At 41.6% G+C, this 20,704-nt stretch overlaps 1 pseudogene; it reads left to right on the top strand.

Moving 5' to 3' along the window:
* Positions 1–324: 324 nt before the first annotated feature.
* On the top strand, positions 325–20,193 carry LOC124633099 (annotated as a pseudogene).
* Positions 20,194–20,704: the final 511 nt, after the last annotated feature.

Here is a 20,704-nt window from a genome sequence, read left to right as displayed (position 1 = left end):
CTATCTTCGTTAGATTTATAATAAATTATTTTCAACTCAACCGACAGCTAAAATCGAATGTTTCGTAAAACAAAACACGGTTAGGTTGTTTTCTTTTCATAAAAAAACTATATTGTCAACGAAAAAAAAGATCATAATATCCATGCAACAAGGTTCACACGACCATTTATTGATATACATTGTATGGTTCCTTTCTTCGATGAAAATGTTTAAAAGGTTTGTTACGACCCGCCCGTTTTCAACCCGGACAGGACAATCTGCCTGATACCTCGTGGTAAGACTGGTTGTCAAAACTTCTGGCTTCTGACTCCCAATGATGAAATAATGACAGTCCACCAATGTAAAGTGCCTTCCAAAGTACGTAGCAACTGGTAATGACCAAAATGTTTCATGAATACCCATGCACATCCACTCTTTTGCAAGAAAATCGGACATCTTTGCGAAATCTTGGTTTCAAGGACTTTATGAATGCTTCAAAAGTTTTCAATGATTGGAATATTACCTATTATGTTACTACCATCAAAAGGGTTAGCCAAGCATGCGTTAGAGTTGAATTTTGTAGAATTGCTAAGAAACTGGCCAAAATCAATATTTCGCATAGGTGTCCCCTTTTTTTGCAAAAGAGTATAATAAAATACCGAATTTTTGTGCAGTTGACGGTTGCTGTCAGTCAGTGCTACCAGACGTGGAAATCCAATCACCCAATTAAAAATCAGTCAAGAGCGTGTCGGGCCACGCTCAGTGTAGGGTTCCGTACTTCACCGATTATGCTTCATACCTATCCTGACCCCATCAACTACGAAACAAAATGTTAATAGCGCGAAGTAGCCCAACGTACAGCGACATCTCTTGGGAAAATGGGTTACTAATGTGTAAAGAACTAGGTGGTGGAGGTATGTATGGTTAGGGATATGGTTTTGGGTGGTAATTTTGGATTGCGTGAACTGATTTTAATACTTATTCTTTTATTCTTCGAGGTTCTATACTGCCGTGCTTATAAAAAACGCATTAACTAGGATTTGAACACTTTCGAGAAAACCGCGCCTAAAGTTTTTATTTTTATTTGTGCTGCATGTAACTTCAAACTAATTTGTCCGATAAGTATATGATCTATATGTACCAAATAAAGAATAAGTTGTCCAAAATGTATTTATAGAAACATATATTCAAAATATAGGAAGGTATAACATATAATTTGAAAAAGGTACTTATCGTTAGCAGCCTCTAATTCGAAGAACTTACGTCGACTAGTCAAAAACGCATTAACTAGCATTCTTGATGCATATATGCTTAGTAAAACAATATAATGCGATTTTGTGTAGTCATTGTTACTCCAATCCTTCATTATTGCACCCTATAAGTGCATCAACATCATCACTTGATGCGTTTAGATTATGCGTAATTGTTTGAATCAACAAACGTGGGTCTAGCTTGGTGGTAGCGCCGCGACTGCGCGGCGGAAGCTAGTAATAAATAATGCTAAATTATAATTAATGAGGCTTTCTTAACTTTCAGGACACTGTTCTTATGTTCTGCGGAAGTATGATCTTAGCACAAGCTGTGGAACAGTCAGGGTTGCATCAAAGACTAGCTTTGCATACTATCAGACTCATCGGATATTCGCACTACAGGTTTACACATTTATTTGTAATGTGTTACTTCGGTTTAGTATTACTTACAATATACTGAAAATTATTGCCACTGACAGGGCTGTTTGGGGTCTTTTTTTTTTTTTTTTTTTTTTTTTTAGCGACGTAAAATCATCAAATGACCCCTCCCGCTGTGGGTTAGCAGCGGTGAGGGAGTGTCAGACTCTTACTGACTAAAATCGTCGTGTTCCGTCATAGGCCTTTTATGTACCAGGGCCGCGGTATCTCTTTCGAACAACCCGCAGCCCCGGCAGGCCTTGGCCCTGCTGGGCCCCGCTGGGGTTGCTGACATCTCTTTGAGGAGCGCGTGGAACAACGCGCGCCGTCGACACGGGTCTGTCGTCTAGAAAGACAGAGGGACGATGAGCCACCCGAACTCACCGCCCACAGACCCACGCCTACGGTAGCCGGGAGTCATCTCGCGACACCCGGCGCCCATGGTGTCTACCTGGTCCAGCGCGGCGGCCGGGATGAGAGGTGCGAACTCTCTGGCGTTCCGCCTCCTCCTTCTCGAGCATGACCGCTTCGCAGAAGGAGGCGACGGCATCCCATTCCCTCTCGCCCCGGACCATGGCCTGAACCAGGGCCGGACGCGAGAGGTCGCCGCCGCCCAAAGCCTCGACGAGGACCCGGCGGTGCCCTTCCCATGCGGGGCACACCTGGACTGTGTGGTCCACCGTGTCCTCGGGGCTGTCCGCACAATGGTGACACCCGGGCGCCTCCTCACGACCGATGCGGTGCAGGTACCTCCCGAAACAACCGTGTCCGGTGAGGACCTGCGTCATGCGGTACGTGAGGGCGCCGTGACTCCTCCCGAGCCACTCCTCAAAGAGGGGACTTACCGCCACGATGGTGGCGTGCCCTGCACTGGGTTGCGACAGTCTCTCCCTCCAGGCCACCATGAGATCGCGCCGCAGCTCCGCCCGCTGCGCGACAACTTGCCGCGGCAACGGGGTTTCTCCCCGGCCGGCAACGGGGTTTCTCCCCGGCGCTGTTTGGGGTCTTAAGGCTATTTAAATTCAAGCAAATTTTCAATTTTCAAATTTAATTAAAGAAGCTTAAGGCCCCAGAAATGTTAATAATTTGATAGTTATGTTTTAATTTTACCTCAAATAACTTGGAAAGAGGGCAGGAAGATGACTTATTTTCATTGTATATTTGCGTGCCAAACCGTGATACCTCATCGTAAAACCGTGATAGTATCATAGGTATTGGCCCTTGAGCTTTATTTTATCTCAAAGAATCTTTTTGGGAGGTGGAAAAAATGACTTCTGCCGTTATGGGAAGTACCATATACGTTAGGCGGAGGCAGAGTAGTGGACTTACTGACCAAACCTCGTGGTAATATTTACAATTAAAATCAAATGTTTGTTTCAGACTGCTGTTTGCGATGTCAATCACGACCATGTTCATTTCGATGTGGATCACTAATACCGCAGCGTCATCTATGATGGTTCCCATTATTTTCGCTCTGTTGGATGTTTTCGAAAAAGTTAGTTTTTAAGAACATGTACAAGTTGTGTTGTGTCATGAGACAATTTATGGTGATTTAAAAACAATATTACCTACCTATTTGACTTTTTATTTCAATTTTAGAAACTTTATAGAAATTTAAAAAAGAAGTAAGTACATAAAAAAAATTTGCTATTCTTTTTTTTCAGCAAAATCTTATACAAGTTTACGAATTGGACAGCGATGGTGTACAAGTTGCCTCAGATATAACTACTTGTTATTTTTGCGCTGCGTCCTTTTCAGCAACTATTGGTAAGTTACAAATTTAAGGGTGCGTCCACACGGTGCATGTAGCAAGTTAACATGCGCATGTGACAAGAGCAAGCGGATGGGTATATTGTATTGGTACATGCGCGAGTCGCTAGATAGGCACGTTTTTTAAATTACTGATGATGTCCTCCTAGCCGATTATCGGCTACGGCGGCTGTTCTCATGTGAGGAGATAAGCCAACTACGCAGAACATTATTATAGTGCACAAGTATTGCGCAGACACAGGTGCACTCACTATTCCTTAACTCTCATAGCCCGATGGGACGGTAATCCGACGCGACCGGAGAGAGATCAGGCGCAGGACCGACATTTACGTGCTCTCCGATGCACGGGTGTATCAATCACTAGCTTCCAGGCTCCGGGCTGCTTTGTGAAAGTTTTCTAAAACCCACAAAGCGATTTCGGCCCGACTCGGGAATCGAACCCGAGACCTCGTGCTCAGCAGCCGCACTTGCAACAGCTAGACCAACGAGGAAAACTTTAAATATGATATATTATAGTAATAATAATGGTTCCGAAAAACAAATTAATCTCCAGCGATATGTGGCCGACTATTATTCTAATTAACCAGCGTTATAATGAATTACCGACAAAATATCGAAAATATAAACGACAAAAAATATCAATTTTAACTACAAAAATATGAGCAGGTACAAATAACTTTTTGTCCTAAAGAAAATTCGATCTTCGAGTAATAAAACTAAAGTTCCGACTAAAATACTGAACTTCCGACAAAATTACTAAGTTACCGACAACAGAGGTTTTGACAAAATAATCATATTTTTACAACTTGCATGAACTGTTATAATTTCTATTGTTGGTTATTAAATTTATTTTTTAACTCTCAATATAATGAAAATACTCCCCGCAGGGCATCTGAGGCGGATGACGGGGAGTAGCGACCCCGCGGGGCTATATATCCGAGTGCTCCAGCCCCGCAGAGCATCTGAGGCGGATGACGGGGAGTAGCGACCCCGCGGGGCTATATATCCGAGTGCTCCAGGGAGAGTATACTGTCCCCCATCTCCGGCCTGCCGGAGTGAAGCATGACGGGGGATAGGTCTCCCGCCTCTTGGCTTACCTTCATCGGCCGGTCAGAGTGGAGTCGCTAGAGCAGGGTTAACAGCCCACTCGGAGGGTAGGTGCCTCGTGGTAAGTGGCGAGTGGGCCGGTGATGCTGGACCCACAGGGAGCGCGTGATCTGCGTTTAAAGTCCGCCGAGGTATCCTCACCCTTCAGCCGCTCATGTACCTGTTGCCCTCTTGTTGCGATTTAGCGACTGATTCCCGGGGGCCCAGTAAGTGAGTTGGCGAGTCTCCACCTGCCATTTTTACGTGTATTTATTACATTGTTATCGGCAGGTGCCATAGTTCCCGTAGTTTCCCCATTCCTAGTCCACTAGCATCCCATCACAATAGCCCAAGTAGTTTTCATCCATAGTTAGCAATAGTTTAGCACAGAACCGGGGATTGTCCTTGGGTACATTTCTATAGTGTATACAGGGATAATCGTCGGTTTTGTGTCACCATTTCATTAAAGTTGTCTCAAAAGGGCTTCAGCGTGTTGGCTTCGGCCCCACGTTCGCCTCCCAAAAATCCGGGACTCTATAGTCCCGAGGTCTGGTAGAGACATACAAAATAATGAAAATACCTCAACAGTTTGGCACACGCGATCGGGTTCGGGTCGCATTCAACTGTTTTCGTGTGCAAGTTCGAAAGATCCGAGCGCAGTGCGTTTGCAACGACCGACGCTTGCATGTAACGTCTGTTTATGTTAAGAAAATAAATAGTTTTTTGTTGCTTTTGCTTTCGTATTTTCACTAATATAACTATTAAATGTACTAAGGAAACTACTAACTTACTATCTATTAAGGAAACTTAGTATTGTTACGAAATATGGATGAGGTACCCGTGTACCGTTCTGGATCGGAGGAAGAGGAGGGAGCTGGTTCATCAATACCGGTGAAGAAGAATCGTCGAAACAAAAGTTGGGTGTTGATTAAATGCCTACGACATTCGAAGGTTGCCCTTGATTTCTCAGGGTTTCCATCATCAGATCCTGACCTGATGACTATGGGACCAACTGGCAGCTATTCCACGTCGAACAAAAAAAGAATCACGTAAATCGGTTTATAAACCTCGGCGTAATCGATGTACACACATAGAAAAAAATACATTCCGGCCGAATTGAGAACTTCCTCCTTTTTGGGAAGTCGGTTAAAAAAACATACCGGCCGAATTAAGATTCTCCTCCTTTTTGGGAAATCGATTAACAATATTCTAGGAAACCAAAATCTACTTGGTTTTAGATTAAAGCGTAAATACTACTTTAATTCTAACTTTTCCTGAACCTGAAATAAGTACCGATATCGAAGCATACCCATCATCCTCCGAGCCTTTTCCCAATCATGTTGGGGTCGGCTTCCAGTCTAACCGGATTCAGCTGAGTACCAGTGCTTTACAAGAAGCGACTGCCTATCTGACCTCCTCAACCCAGTAACCCGGGCAACCCGATACCCCTTGGTTAGACTGGTGTCAGACTTACTGGCTTCTGACTACCCGTAACGACTGCCAAGGATGTTCGATGACAGCCGGGACCTACAGTTTAACGTGCCATCCGAAACACAGCCAATGGTGTCTAAGATATACTTAGAAAGTACATACAAACTTAGAAAAGTTGCATTGGTACTTGCCTGACCTGGGATCGAACCCGCGCCCTCGTACTTGAGGTTGGTCCTTTACCCACTAGGCAAGCATACCCATGGTAAATAAAATTCATGATAAATGAAGCAAGTATAAGTTATTATTACAAGTACATTTTTATATTTTTTAAAAGTATTGTTTAACCACTGAGAATAATATTTTCAGTATAATGTTATAGTTACTAGACGTGTATTATGAGTCAAATTTCACCCGAGCGAAGCCGGGTTTTCCACTAGTGTTATAGTTAAAATGGCACCAAGTCTATGAAATATGAAAGGTAATTTATGAATTAATAGTAGGCAAGTAAAGATTAAAAAATACAAAGCATAGTTTTCAGTAGAACGTAATTTATACTGGTAGAAAAGTATTATAGCAACAAACAGTGATATTTATTTTTCGAAGACTTTAGTATCTCATTCGGTCGTTTCGTAATTTTTATTCGGAGAAAAGTAGTCGGAAAGTCAGTATTTTAGTCAGTAGCTTTAGTATTTTGAGTAAGGGCAATTCTTATTTTTTTGTCGGAGCTTTTATTACTAGCCATAAATAACTCATTTTTATTTTAGTGTATGATTGATATATAGAATACTTACTATGTGTGACGTGTTCGTGTTTCAGGGGGGATTGGTACTTTAGTGGGCACTGCAACTAATTTAGTATTCAAAGGACTCTTCGAAAGGTAAGTTGTGTGATAATATTTTTTTTATTGTGTACCTACATATGTATTTGTACAATTAAAGTCCATGATTTATTTCGATATCCGGACTAGTAAGACATTTTACTATTCCAGCCTAGTAAAATGTTCATCTATACTAATCTTATAAAGAGGAAAATTTAGTTTGTTTTGTAGCGGTACTACAACTTACAACACCGCCATCTACACATTCGGAGGCACAACTATCATCTACTATCCTGCATAGCACATGCAGTGTTCGCGCGCACAGTGATCACAGACAGATCACCCCGACAACAACTGTGGGGCAGTAGCCTACCGGACAAAAACCACCTGTCCGGTTTGGTTGTAATGGATAAACTCAAAAACTACTGGACCGATTTTAAATATTCTTTCACCATTAGAAACCTATAATATCTGCGAATAACATAGGCTATATTTTATCCCGATGCGGGCAGTAGCTCCCACGGGACGCGGGTGAAACCGCGGGAAAACGGCAAGTTTTAAATAATTAAATACCGTTATTTCAGGGCACCCGAATATTTGTCATTTCCGAAGTTCTCCGCATTTTCCATTCCATATATGCTTGTATTGGAAGCAGGACTTTACTTTTACATGATATTCATGTATCTAGGATTTTTAAGGTATGGTAATAATTTATTTCTAATTAGGTATAAATAATTTTAAATGATATACCGCCAGTTGCACAAAGCTCCATTAAAGTTAAAGCTTCATTAAATCTATTGCTTACACTTTTTATCTTGTTGACAATGAAAGAGTCAGCAATAGATTTAATGAAGCCAAGGGCGGATCCACCGTTGTGGGCACGATGGGCATGCCCACAACCTTAAAAGACTTGTGACCTCACACTTTTACGGTCTTTTGAAATCGATAGGCTGATCATAACACAAGGGAACGAAATAAGACTTTTTTTTGTTGCATTTAATTTTATTTATAACCGTTGTTTACTAATTCGAGGTCACCATATTTTTTTTCTAACAGCTTTAGTTTTTGAGGTACTTTTGTGTCCCAAAACTCAAAAAATTCGCGGCTTCTTCACTTTGCGGTGATTTGAGTCCAAAACGTTCGATTAGTTTAAGTTAAAATTTAAAAGTAGAAAAGGATAGCACCCAAATAACGCCCCCTTTCAGCACTTTCTGGTTAAGAAGAAGCGGTGAAGAACAAACTTCTCAGCAACACAGCTGTCTATTACCATAAAATTATTATTATTTACAATAGGCACTATTTAAAATTTTTTAGTTGTTTTGGTACTGTTTTGTTCCAAAGTTTTTCCCTCAGAAGTTACTTTTTTTTACTTCTTTTTGGGTGATTTCGTGTTCCAAAACTCCAAAATTTTGCGCTCGCTATGCTCACAGCTTCTTAATTTCACAGTACTTTTTTTATAATTTCTTTGGTAATTTGTGGCACAGAACTCAAAAATTTCGCGCTCGCTCCGCTCGCGCAACTTTATACGCTTCTATTGTACGTCTTCACTTTTGATTTTATAACTTGGTACCTACAACAAAATCTAAAAATTTTCCGGCTTGCTACGCTCGCGCAAAAAAAAATACTACTCACGATCTTTCCATTTCATACATAGGGGTGCTTTAGCAATGATTGCTCCCGGTACATAAGCTAGAGACGGAACTGATAGTGAGCATAATATGCGTTTAGATATTATATTCCTAAAAAAAAAAACTACTCACAATCTTTCCATTACATAGGGGTGCTTTAGCAATGATTGCTCCCGGTATATTTTTTTAAATTGGTCCGACTTCCTCCTAAGTTTATTTTAATTCCTAATGCCAAAGTCCTGATGCTCAGAAAAAAGGAAATAGTTTAATTCAAAAGTTCATAAACGACTTGCATGATTGTTAATGAGCATGTTCATGCTCCGATTTGTACTTAGCCGATTTTCTAGTAGCTGTGACCACAACCTTTTTTGAGGGCTGGATCCGCGCTTGAATGAAGCTTCAACTTGTATGGAACTTTGTGCAACTGACGGTAAGGCCACATAAACGCCCGTTTTTTTCAAAAACGACTGTTTATTGTAAAGAAACGGAGTCCCCACAGTATTAACTCAATAGCATTATTGACGTGGTTACAACCGAATTATTTAATTTGCATTTAAAATATTAACTTTATAATTTATTTATTTTTACCTTCGTACCTTAGTATTTATTTTACCATATGATTATTAAATATATAAAAGATACGATAACTTAAAAGATAGCAGCTGTAAATTATCTTAAAATAAAAACAAGTCACTGACTTAGACGTGCAGCTCCATCTAGCGTGGCAAAGTTGAACTTGTAGTCCAATAGCTCATGCAAAGCTTCATGAGGCACAGTGTTCCACGTTTCAATATAGGTGGCAGTCCTATATATACCTATACTATATAACATTATAATGCAAGTATGAAAGTTTGTACACCATTCCTTCTATAGATAAGTCATCATCCTCCGAGCCTTTTCCCAATCATGTTGGGGTCGGCTTCCAGTCTAACCGGATTCAGCTGAGTACCAGTGCTTTACAAGAAGCGACTGCCTATCTGACCTCCTCAACCCAGTTACCCGGGCAACCCGATACCCCTTGGTTAGACTGGTGTCAGACTTACTGGCTTCTGACTACCCGTAACGACTGCCAAGGATGTTCAATGACAGCCGGGACCTACAGTTTAACGTGCCATCCGAAACACAGTCAATGGTGTCTAAGATATACTTAGAAAGTACATACAAACTTAGAAAAGTTGCATTGTAACTTGCCTGACCTGGGATCGAACCCGCGCCCTCATACTTGAATCAGGAGTGGAAGCTGCTAGGAATACCGTTGAAGAAACTCTGAAAAAAATGAGGAAAATAACCTTTTGGGAAATTGTAAGCCTTTTATAATAAGTAATAGGAAAAAGTTACAATATTAATATCCCTCACTTTACTTTCTACTTTTGAGATTGCGCCAAAATTGAGACTTTACCTAACATGAGGCACTTACTATATTAAGGCGGGTCCAGACATGTATCATTTGCCCGATCCGATCACCGTATCGTATCTGCGTATCTTATATCCTTTCCACATATCCAATCATGATACGCGTCGACTACTTATACGGATAATGAAAATGATTATACTCAAGGAATCAAAATGAATGAGAAGTAACTTTTGATTATTTTTAACAGTGTTCAAGACTCTGCCGCAGCGTTCTTAGTTTGCTTTTTAATGCTTTTATTGCCATCTAATTTGGACTTTTTTCGCAACTTCTACGTTAGTGGTAAGTTTTATTACAAGACTTCAAACTAGCCCCTGCTTAAACAGTATCGCGCTTGTCGTAAAATACAAAACATAGCTGTAATATGGCTGTAATTATAGTTCGGCCATTCAGAGAATGCGTTCCTGACACGTCGCGATTGAACTGACGACGTAATAACATTCATTGATTATTGATATAATAATGTTGTTTTAATGCTCCTCAATTGTTAAAACGGTAAACAACCAGCAAAAATATTTTTATCGTAACTGCAACGCCATTGCAAAGTTACGTCGTCAGTTCAATCGCGACGTGTCAGGAACGCATTCTCTGAATGGCCGAACTATAAGTGGAAGTGTGTCATTTTCAAACTTGATCCAACAGGTTTAACAATAAGGTAGGTATGTACCCATATCCATATAAACAATTTTGCTTTCTTATGATACAATCAGTTTAATATTAGTCTTTAGAGAAGTGTTAATGATTAATTTTTAATTGACTTGAAATTATATCTTGGTTTGTTTGCTTGAACGTACTAATTTCGAGAATTATTGTTTTAACATTGAAGAGGACTATATGCTATTTTATATCGCTAGGAATGTGGGTGAAACCACTGGCGTGACCTTATATATGTCGCAGGGATATGATAAAAACGGGGATTTGATCAATTCTCTAAGGGATTTGATCAAATCACGGAGGATGTTAAAATAACAACACGATTTTATCTTTTCCCTAAACAAATCTAGTGAATTGAACAAATCCCTAAACTGGTTCAGTGAAATGACAAAAAACATGTCAGTTCTTGTCTTGCGCCTGTAAGAAATTCCTTTATGTAATTCACGATGCCACAAATCAGCTACATGTTTTAATAAGTGATTATTATAAATAGGCATATCATACGCAACTAAATTTTTTTAATTTTTAAAGAAATTTTTGTTCATTCTTTAAAAAAAAAAAAAATATTGTTCTGAGTAATGGTGATTTTTTATATCAATATTTCCTTGTATTACACACACCTGATTATCATAATTATGTCTATCTTACCAAATAAACCTTTAAAATATCAAAGCAAAATTATTTTTGTCATTTCACTAAACCAATTTAGGGATTTGTTCTATTCACTAGATTTGTTTAGGGAAAAGATAAAATCGTGTTGTTATTTTAACATCCTCCGTGATTTGATCAAATCCCTTAGAGAATTGATGAAATCCCCGTTTTTATCATATCCCTGCGACATATACAATGATTTGTTTCAAAAAGAAGCGTTACAAACAATTAACTAGATTACGTGTTACTTTTACAGAAGACGAGCTGCCTAATAAGCCAGTGCCATCAGTTTTGGATTGGACAGTAATAAATAAAAACATGCCATACAGTTTTATGTTCCTCCTGGGTATGATTTATCTTAATAAGTAGAAAAGCACGTAAAAGAGAGAACATTTACTTTCTTTTGAAACACTTGTGGATTTATACTTCACTCCTAGAAATCAGCGTCGCCAGGAATTGTACATACATGTACATATGTACTTATATTATACCTTTACCTTTACCTTTCTTAATTGGCTAGTTAAGAACAGAAGTGATCCAAGTAACATTTTTGACAAAATGGAGCTAAGTCGATTTTTGGGACCTTCGAGTATGAAGTGAGGTTGTGCAAAAGTAATCCAAGTGCTATTCAGTACTTTTTCAAACAAACTCTTTTATGTTACGTTTCGTTTACGTTCAACAAATATTTAAATATAAACACAATTATATCAATATTTTTATCAAAATTGCATTTACTAAAGAAAAACAGCTATGAAAGTTTGAGTTATGTTTATATCTATCAAATCATCATCATCCTCCTGCCCTTATCCCAATTTTATTTGGGGTCGGCGCAGCATGTTTTCTTCTTCCATACTCTTCTATCTGCCGTCATCTCACAAGTAACATTATTTCTTACCATATCTATGTACTTTCACACAATCCATCCATCGTTTCTTTGGTCTTCCTCTTCCACTATATCCGTCCACGTTCATACTCATCACCTTCCTCACAACATGACTCTCATTCCTCCGCATCACATGCCCATACCACGACACCCGGTTTCCACGCAGTTTTTCTGATACCGGCGCTACTTTCAAACTTCCTCTTATATACTCATTCCTCACTCTATCCATTCGCGTAACTCCACACATACCTCTTAACATTCTCATCTCTGCCGCATGCAATTGTCTTTCATTCGTCGGGCCAGCACTCTGATCCATACAAGACAGCAGGCCTGACCATACTCTTGTAAATTTTCCCCTTAACTTTAAGGGGAATACGAGGGTCACAAGTTGTTCCCGTTACCTGCCGCCATTTCATCCATCCTGCGTTAATTCTGTGCGTAACTGTCCGATCTATTTCGCCATCGCCCTGAATAAGCGAACCGAGATACCGGAAATCGGAGCAGACTGGAAGAAGTGCGTTATCCAGCGCTATGGCTTCAGGACTGGAGAGACCGCCGAAATCGCAGAACATGTATTCGGTCTTGGTTCTGCTGATTTTTAAGCCAACATTCTCCAGTCTCTGTTGCTAACTCCCCAATCTGCTCTGGATCTCAGGTCCGTCTTCACTAACCAGGACGATGTCGTCGGCAAACAGCATGCACCAGGGTGCCTTCTCCTGTATGTCCGCCGTCAAGGCGTCCATAATAAGCAGGAAGAGGTAAGGACTTAAAGCAGACCCTTGGTGCAGGCCCACAGCCACACTGAACTGGTCAGTATTGCCGGCCGACGATCGGACATACGTACAGGACTGCCTGTACATCGCACGAACTAACTCCACATACTTCCCAGGCACACCTTTCTCTTTCATGGCCCACCACAACACTTCCCGAGGCACCCCATCATACGCTTTCTCAAGGGCAATGAACATCATGTGCAGATTCCTGTGCACACGTCTGTACTTCTCGCACAATTGGCGAAGTGCGAAGATGGCGTCCATTGTTCCTCGACCTGGCATAAACCCAAATTGGTTTTGGGTAATTTCACTCTCTTCTCGCACTCTTTTCTCTATCACTTTCTCCCATACCTTCATAGTATGCGACATGAGCTTTATCCCTCTATAGTTGCCGCAATCTTGCACATCCCCTTTATTCTTGAAGATAGGCACTAGCGAACTACTGCACCATTCTTGCGGGATGACTTCTTCATGCAGCAACTTGTTGAAGAATAAAGTCAGCCACATACATCCGTTCTTCTTTAACACCTTCCACACCTCAGCTGGTATATCATCAGGGCCCAAGGCCTTTCCATTCTTCATACTTCCAAGTGCTCTTTCTACCTCATCCATGCTAATTTCTCTTACCAATCCCTTATTTACTTGTGCCTCTTGGAGTATTCCATTCCAAACATTCTCTTCATTCATAAGCTTTTCAAAATAAACCTTCCATCTCTCTTTTATTTCCTCATCTTTACACAAAACCTTGCCAGACTCATCTTTTATGCATTTTATGTCGGTTATGTCCCTCGATCGTCTCTCTCTCTCTCTTTCGTAATTCGGTAGAGCTCTTTATGGCCTCTTGGACTGTCCAGGGAGTTGTACAACCTCTCCTGCGCCTTAGCTCTGGCAACTGCTACCGCCTTCTTTGCTTTTCTCTTCCATTCTATGTAGGTGATCTTCACACTGCCCCGCATCATGCTGCATCTTGCGTGTCGACGCACCTACTCGCGTTCCTGCGGGAGTGCAGATCTGCATCATCGTGCGGGTTTTTCACGCACTCACGCGCGTAGGTGCGTTTTGTAAATTCACGCACAGCGAGTTCCATTTTCAAATATACACGTCACGCCCATTCAAAATCACGCGCGGCATTGCGGGATTCAGTGTGCCATACCTTGCGTCTCGCCCCGCACCTACGCGCGGGGGTGCGTGTTTCTCCGCATGTATGTGCGTGATCCGCATGAACGCGCGTGGATGCATTTTCAGTGTGTTGGACTATGCGTGTTTTCCATACAAACGGAGATATTTCCATACAACGGAAAAAAACGCATCCACGCACTACGCTGCATCATGCGGGGCAGTGTGATAATCGCCTTAGATTCTCTTTCTGTCATCCTTCAGACTTGCATTCACTATTTCAACATTCTGCCATTCTTTGAATGCTACTAATTTAAAAACGCATTTCTATGAATATCTCAACTTTTAAAAAATGCTACTTGGATTACTTCTGTTCTTACCTAGCCAATTGTAACGCCATTAAATGTTTCCTACAGGTGGTGGATTTGCGCTCTCGGAAGCTGCTAAAAAGGAATATTCAGATCTGAATGGGTACATCGGAAATGCACTCAGACATTTTTCCGAATTACTTTATCATATTGCTGATAATCATATTTACAGTCTTTATAACAAACTTTGCGTCAAATGTCAGGTATGTAATATTGTCACGCCTATAGTCATGCAATTGGTATGTTAATTTAAAATTTTGATATTGTTCTCACGATTCAATTTATAAGAAACTCGCTCCGGTTGTGACAACATTTTTGCATTCTTCGCTTTCTCGGGGATCAAAATTAAGCGCTCGGTTAAAAAACAACTTTGTACTTTTGTATAACAAATAAATTTTTCTAAGCAGTGAAGTTCTGGTAGGCCAGATTTTGACGTCTTTATAAGTAAAAATCTATTTAGTCTTCAACTTGAAAGATCTTTTGTAAACTTGTATTATGTTTATAGTTTTACATCCTCAGACAGCAAAATGATGTTTTTTACAGGGCAAAGAAATAAACATTCACCCTCTTTGGCATAACATTGCCTCCGGTATTTCGGCTTCTTTTTGTTTTTGTTTGCCTGTTGGCACTCCGGGCAATTTAGTTATCCAGGGCGCTGCTAAAATACCTACAATGAAAATGGTAAGACATTTTTTATTTATTTTTTTAATTTTGGTCATTTACGGCCAGTTTCTTCATCAAACATAAAATTCAAAGTAATGTCTAAAGTAAAAGTCACGGTCAAATTCGTTTTTTCAAGGCTAAAGTGACAGCAAAACTAATAGAAAAAGCGAATTTGACCGCTACTTTTACTTTAGACATTTCTTTGATTTTTACTTTGGATTTTACTTTTGATGAAGAAATTGGCTATTAGGCGGAAGGAATGAGTATTTGAGAAAATATGGCTGTCATGTTGTTTTAGGCATTTACCTAGGTATAGCGGAGGAATGAGTCATATTGTGAGGAAAGTTGTGGCGTGGGCATGAGCGTTGAAGGATATAGTGGAAGAAACGACCAAAAAACAACGAATGTTTAAGAGATGAATTATAAACAAGAAATTTATGTCGACTAATTTATTTGAACGGGCGGCGCCCTATTTATATGTGTACGCCTGCGACAGCGAAAATCAGCTTTTGAAAATTTAAAATTTTGAATTTGACATTTGAACTTCATTGTATTTTTCTTCATGACTATTGAAGGTTGCGAGTCGAAAAGGTTGTATGCGTTTCATGTCGCTACATCACTCCCCCCTAAGCGAAGCGAACGTTTGGTTTAACTGTGCGGCCGGAACGAGTGACGATTGTGTCACGCTGTGGTTTTGCCGCTGCTGCTGGTTGTGGCACTATGCTCGGGAAGCGTGATGGCGACGCTTGTTGCTTATTCTGCATGCTTGAGGAAGTGGGAGTGATTTCCTCTTCGTTAAGTAAGTATGCCGGTTTCAATCTGTCGATAGAGACGACTGCTGTACGCAAAGGCATCTGGATGGTAAATTGTTTTTCTCCTCGATGTATGACTTCGAATGGACCGTCGTATGGCGGGGTCAATGGACTCTTCACCATGTCGTTGCGCACGAAAACATGAGTACACGTCGCTAAATCTTTATACACGAATGTGTTTCTGTTGTTGCTATGTGACTTGTTACTCGGTGAAAGATTTGCCATTGATTCGCTCAGACAGCGAACAAACTCTGCGTCTTCAATTTCCGGCGGTGAAGGCTCGAAAAAATCCGACGGTATTCTGAGTGTTGATCCGTAAGTCATCAGAGCTGGACTGACTTGGGAGTCCTCACGTAAGGCGGAACGCAGTCCAAGCAAAACGGTTGCAAGTTCCTCGCTCCAGTGAGTGCCTGCACTTCTCGCCATGAGTGCGGCTTTTAAAGTTCGATGCCAGCGTTCGACTTTCCCATTTGCTTGTGGGTGGAAAGCGGTGGTTCGAATTCTAGTGATGCCGAACTTCTTCATAAGTGCCTTGAATAATGCAGATTCGAATTGTCTTCCTTGGTCCGTTGTTACACGTAGTGGGCAGCCAAATCGTGATATCCATCCTTCGTACATCGCTTTAGCAACGGTGTCGGCAGTGATGTCACGCATAGGAATTGCTTCGGGCCATCTTGTGCAGCGGTCGATCATCGTAAGAAGGTATCTGTAGTCGTTTGAAGGAGGCAGCGGTCCCACGATGTCTACGTGAACGTGTTCGAAGCGAGAGGATTTTTGAAAATTGCCTAGCGGACTGACAACGTGACGTTGAATCTTGCTGCGCTGGCAACCGATGCAGGCTTTTGCCCATAGGCCAACTTCTTTGTTCATACCCGGCCAGAAAAACTTTGCAGACATTGTTTTTCGAGATGTTCGTACTCCCGGATGACTTAGTTCGTGTTGTGCTTTGAAGGCTGCAAAACGATAAGCCACTGGTAGGTAGGGACGAATGTTGCCGGTAGATGTCTCGCATACGACGGGTCGTTGACCTCCTGGCCATCGGATGCGTGAAAATTTGAGTTTTGGGTTGGCCATGTAGGATTTCAGTTGGTCGTCCTTTTCCTGGTCTTGGGCGAGTTGATTGTAATCAATGGTAGCGTGTGAGAAATCTATCTCTTCTATGCGTGATAAAGCGTCGGCAGCTTCGTTGTTATCACCGTGCACGTATTGAATTTTTGTGCAAAACTGGCTAATGAAGTGGAGTTGGCGTTCTCGTCTTGGAGTATCACTGCTGCTAGGCGTTCTTGTTAGCGCGAAAGTTAATGGTTTGTGGTCGGTGAATATTGTGAGGTGATTGCCCTCTATCAATCTTCTAAGATGTTGAACAGCGGTGTACATGGCTAATAATTCGCGATCGTACACGCTGTATCTTCGTTGAGTTTCGCTCATGGATTTTGAGAAAAATGCCAGTGGTTTCCAAACGTTGTCGACCTTTTGTTGAAGGACGGCGCCGATGCTAGTATTCGATGCGTCAGTGTATAAACTTAGCGGCGCGTTGGGAATCGGGTGCGTTAGCGTTGTTGCTTCGAGTATGCTTTGTCGGCATTTCTCAAAAGCTTGTTCTGCCTCTTGTGACCATTTAATCGGAGTTTTGTCGTTTTTCTTGCTGTTATGTAGATATTTGTTCAATTCGTGTTGACTTTCAGCTTGATGAGGTAAACAACTGCGATAGAAGTTCATCATTCCAAGAAATCTTCGCAGTTCTTGAACTGTTGGAGGTTTCGGATAGTTAACGATTGCTTGTATTCGATTCTGAGTAGGTTTAATTCCTTCTGACGAGACTTCGTATCCGAGAAATTCGATGGTTTCCCTGTCGAATTCACATTTTCTAATGTTTAGACTGACGCCGAAGGAATCTAGGCGTTCGAGTACCATTTGTAAGTGCTGGCGATGTTCTTCCTTGTTTCTCGAGAATACCAGCATATCATCAACGAAACAAAATACGATGTCGTCTAGTCCTCGAAGGACTTCATGCATGAAGCGTTGGAAGGTTTGACCGGAATTTCTTAAGCCGAAAGTCATGCAGTTGAATTCGAAAAGGCCAAATGGTGTTATTATTGCCGTTTTCTGTGCATCTTCTTTTGCGATAGGAATCCAATAATATGCCATTTTCAGATCGAGTTTTGAGAATATCTTCTTGCCGTGAAGTTGGTATGTAAAATCTTGAATTCTCGGTATGGGGTATCGGTCGGGAACGGTGACTGCGTTGAGTCTTCTATAATCTCCGCATACTCGTAGTGAACCATCTTTTTTCTTGACAACATGGAGTGGACTCGCCCACGGACTGCATGATGGTTTGCATATTCCCATCTCTATCATGCGTTCGAACTCGAGTTTCGCAGCTTTGTACTTGTCGGGAGGAAGAGGGCGCGGCCGAGAGAATATTGGAGGGCCGGTTGTCTCTATATGGTGTGTGACGTTATGTTTGGCTGGCGTCTTTAGTGACATAGGTCGCAGTACATCAGGATATTTTTTTAGAAGGTCGTGGTAGGCGTGGTCGTGATTGATCGTGAAGACGGTTTCCTCGCAGTTGTTTATTCTTATTGTACTTATACTGAGATCGGTCACTCGGTCTATGAGTTTTCTTTGGTGAAGATCGACTAGTAATTTGTGGTGAACTAAGAAATCTGCGCCTAGTATTGAAGTCTTCACCTTGGCGACGACGAAAGTCCACCTGAAGCTTCTTCGTAAGCCTAGGTTGAGCTCTAGAGTGCGCTCTCCATAGGTACGAATTTCTGTGCCGTTGGCAGCGAATAATTTGTAGGCCGTTTTTGCGGGCTTTGAGTTTTTTGCATTGCGAGCGGCCAATATTGATATGTCCGCTCCTGTGTCGATGAGGAATTTCTCTCTGCTGACGATGTCGGTCACACATAAGCGGCGGCTAGTTTGGTTTACATCGACCTCCGCCGCGGTCGATGTATTATTTAGTTTTCCGGTTTAGATCTGGAACAGGGTGATTCACATTTGCGCGCATCGTTGCCGAATCTGAAGTGATAGTAGCATAACCCATTATCGTCGCTCGGCTTGCCAGATGCTCGATTTTGGCGGGAAACGCTGCGTTGACGCGACGATGAGCGATAGCGAGAACGGGAGGGAGGGTGGCGGCGGTATGTCGCGCGCCGATGGCTTGAACGTAGCTCGGCGACTTCAAGTGTTAACTTCTCGATTTGCTTCGAAAGTATGTTTATCTGTAGGTTGGTTATGACGTTTTGTTGAGCACCGTCGGCTGAAGTGGATGGGTCATTTGTAGCGACGGCGGCGATTGAAGCAGGTTCATATTGTTCGAGCATCTTGTCGGCCATCGCAGCTATGGTTTCAAGCGATGATTCCGTGTTGATGGAAAGTACGGAGCGCACATATGCGGGTAACTGCTTCAGCCACATAACCTTAAGTGCTTCTTGGGACAATAATTTTCCGCCGAGATCACGCATTCTCCGAAGAAGGTGGCTTGGTTTTTGATCGCCGAGTTCGAGGCCACTCAACAGCTTCTGCAGTTGGCGATCGTCAGACTCTTGAAAAGTCGCTATCAGTCTTTCCTTCAAAGTCTGGTACTTGCCGGTGGCCGGAGGCTCCAGTATTAGATCCGTAATTAATTCCAGGTTGTTGCAACCCAGTAGTGGAACGACAAGATTAAATTTCTGTTCATCTCCTAGTTTGCTGGCGGCGACAGCTGCTTCAAATTGCGCGAACCACAGCCGAGGATTCTGTCGCCAGAACGGTGGAAGTCTTGCCGGCAGGGATATCGTGGCCACGTCATTGCTGGCCGTGATACCGCCCTGAGCGTCGACGAATTCTTCATTTGGTCTCGACGTCATGGTGTCGATGGCTCTACTCACGGAGCGTCTTCCGATCAATCACGTCGGGGTCACCAATTTAAGAGATGAATTATAAACAAGAAATTTATGTCGACTAATTTATTTGAACGGGCGGCGCCCTATTTATATGTGTACGCCTGCGACAGCGAAAATCAGCTTTTGAAAATTTAAAATTTTGAATTTGACATTTGAACTTCATTGTATTTTTCTTCATGACTATTGAAGGTTGCGAGTCGAAAAGGTTGTATGCGTTTCATGTCGCTACAAATGAATTGTTTGAAAGTCAATATGGTTAGAAATAATGGTATTTTGCAAGATGACGTAAATGTATGGAAGGAGAAAAACATATTGTGCCGACTCCAAACCAACACTTTCACTGTTCCAAGTCCCAAGACAAATGTCAATATAATTATGGCAAGTCTAAGTTATGATTGGGGTAAGGGCAGGAGGATAATGAATCTGAACAAAACTCTATAACGAGCTATCGCATGTTTTTCACAGGTAAAAGCTGGTGTTGGTCCAACTGTTACGACCATATTGTTGACGTGGATAAGCATGTGCTTCTGGGCGCCTGTTGTATGGCCCGATTTCAACAAATACACGTCCGATTTGAGTTGGATGGATAAATAAAAGTATAATGCCAACTTGGAGAAATCTCCAAGTTGAAAAACAAATGTTTTAATCATTGTCTCAATGTAGTAGCTGACTTGTACCTGACCCGAGTACCTGTGTGTGTGTGTACCTGAGTCACATACTTCCTAGTGTTATGGGTGGATCGGTCATGTGCCACGTACTCTTAATATTTTAGATTATAATAAGGGGCCACCTTTTTTTATACAACTTTTGAACTATTTATACTACAAATTCCAAGATTGATCCTACAATAGGTTCTTTTCAACTTATTACCTACTATAGTTCGGCCATTCAGAGAATGCGTTCCTGACACGTCGCGATTGAACTGACGACGTAACTACATTCATTGATTATTGATATAATAATGTTGTTTTAATGCTCCTCAATTGTTAAAACGGTAAACAACCAGCAAAAATATTTTTATCGTAACTGCAACGCCATTGCAAAGTTACGTCGTCAGTTCAATCGCGACGTGTCAGGAACGCATTCTCTGAATGGCCGAACTATA

This window comes from Helicoverpa zea, chromosome 9 (assembly GCF_022581195.2).
Source record: "Helicoverpa zea isolate HzStark_Cry1AcR chromosome 9, ilHelZeax1.1, whole genome shotgun sequence".
Classification (NCBI taxonomy): domain Eukaryota; kingdom Metazoa; phylum Arthropoda; class Insecta; order Lepidoptera; family Noctuidae; genus Helicoverpa; species Helicoverpa zea.
The sequence above is the reverse complement of the archived record's forward strand: the minus strand, read 5'-3'. Positions and strand labels throughout refer to the sequence as shown.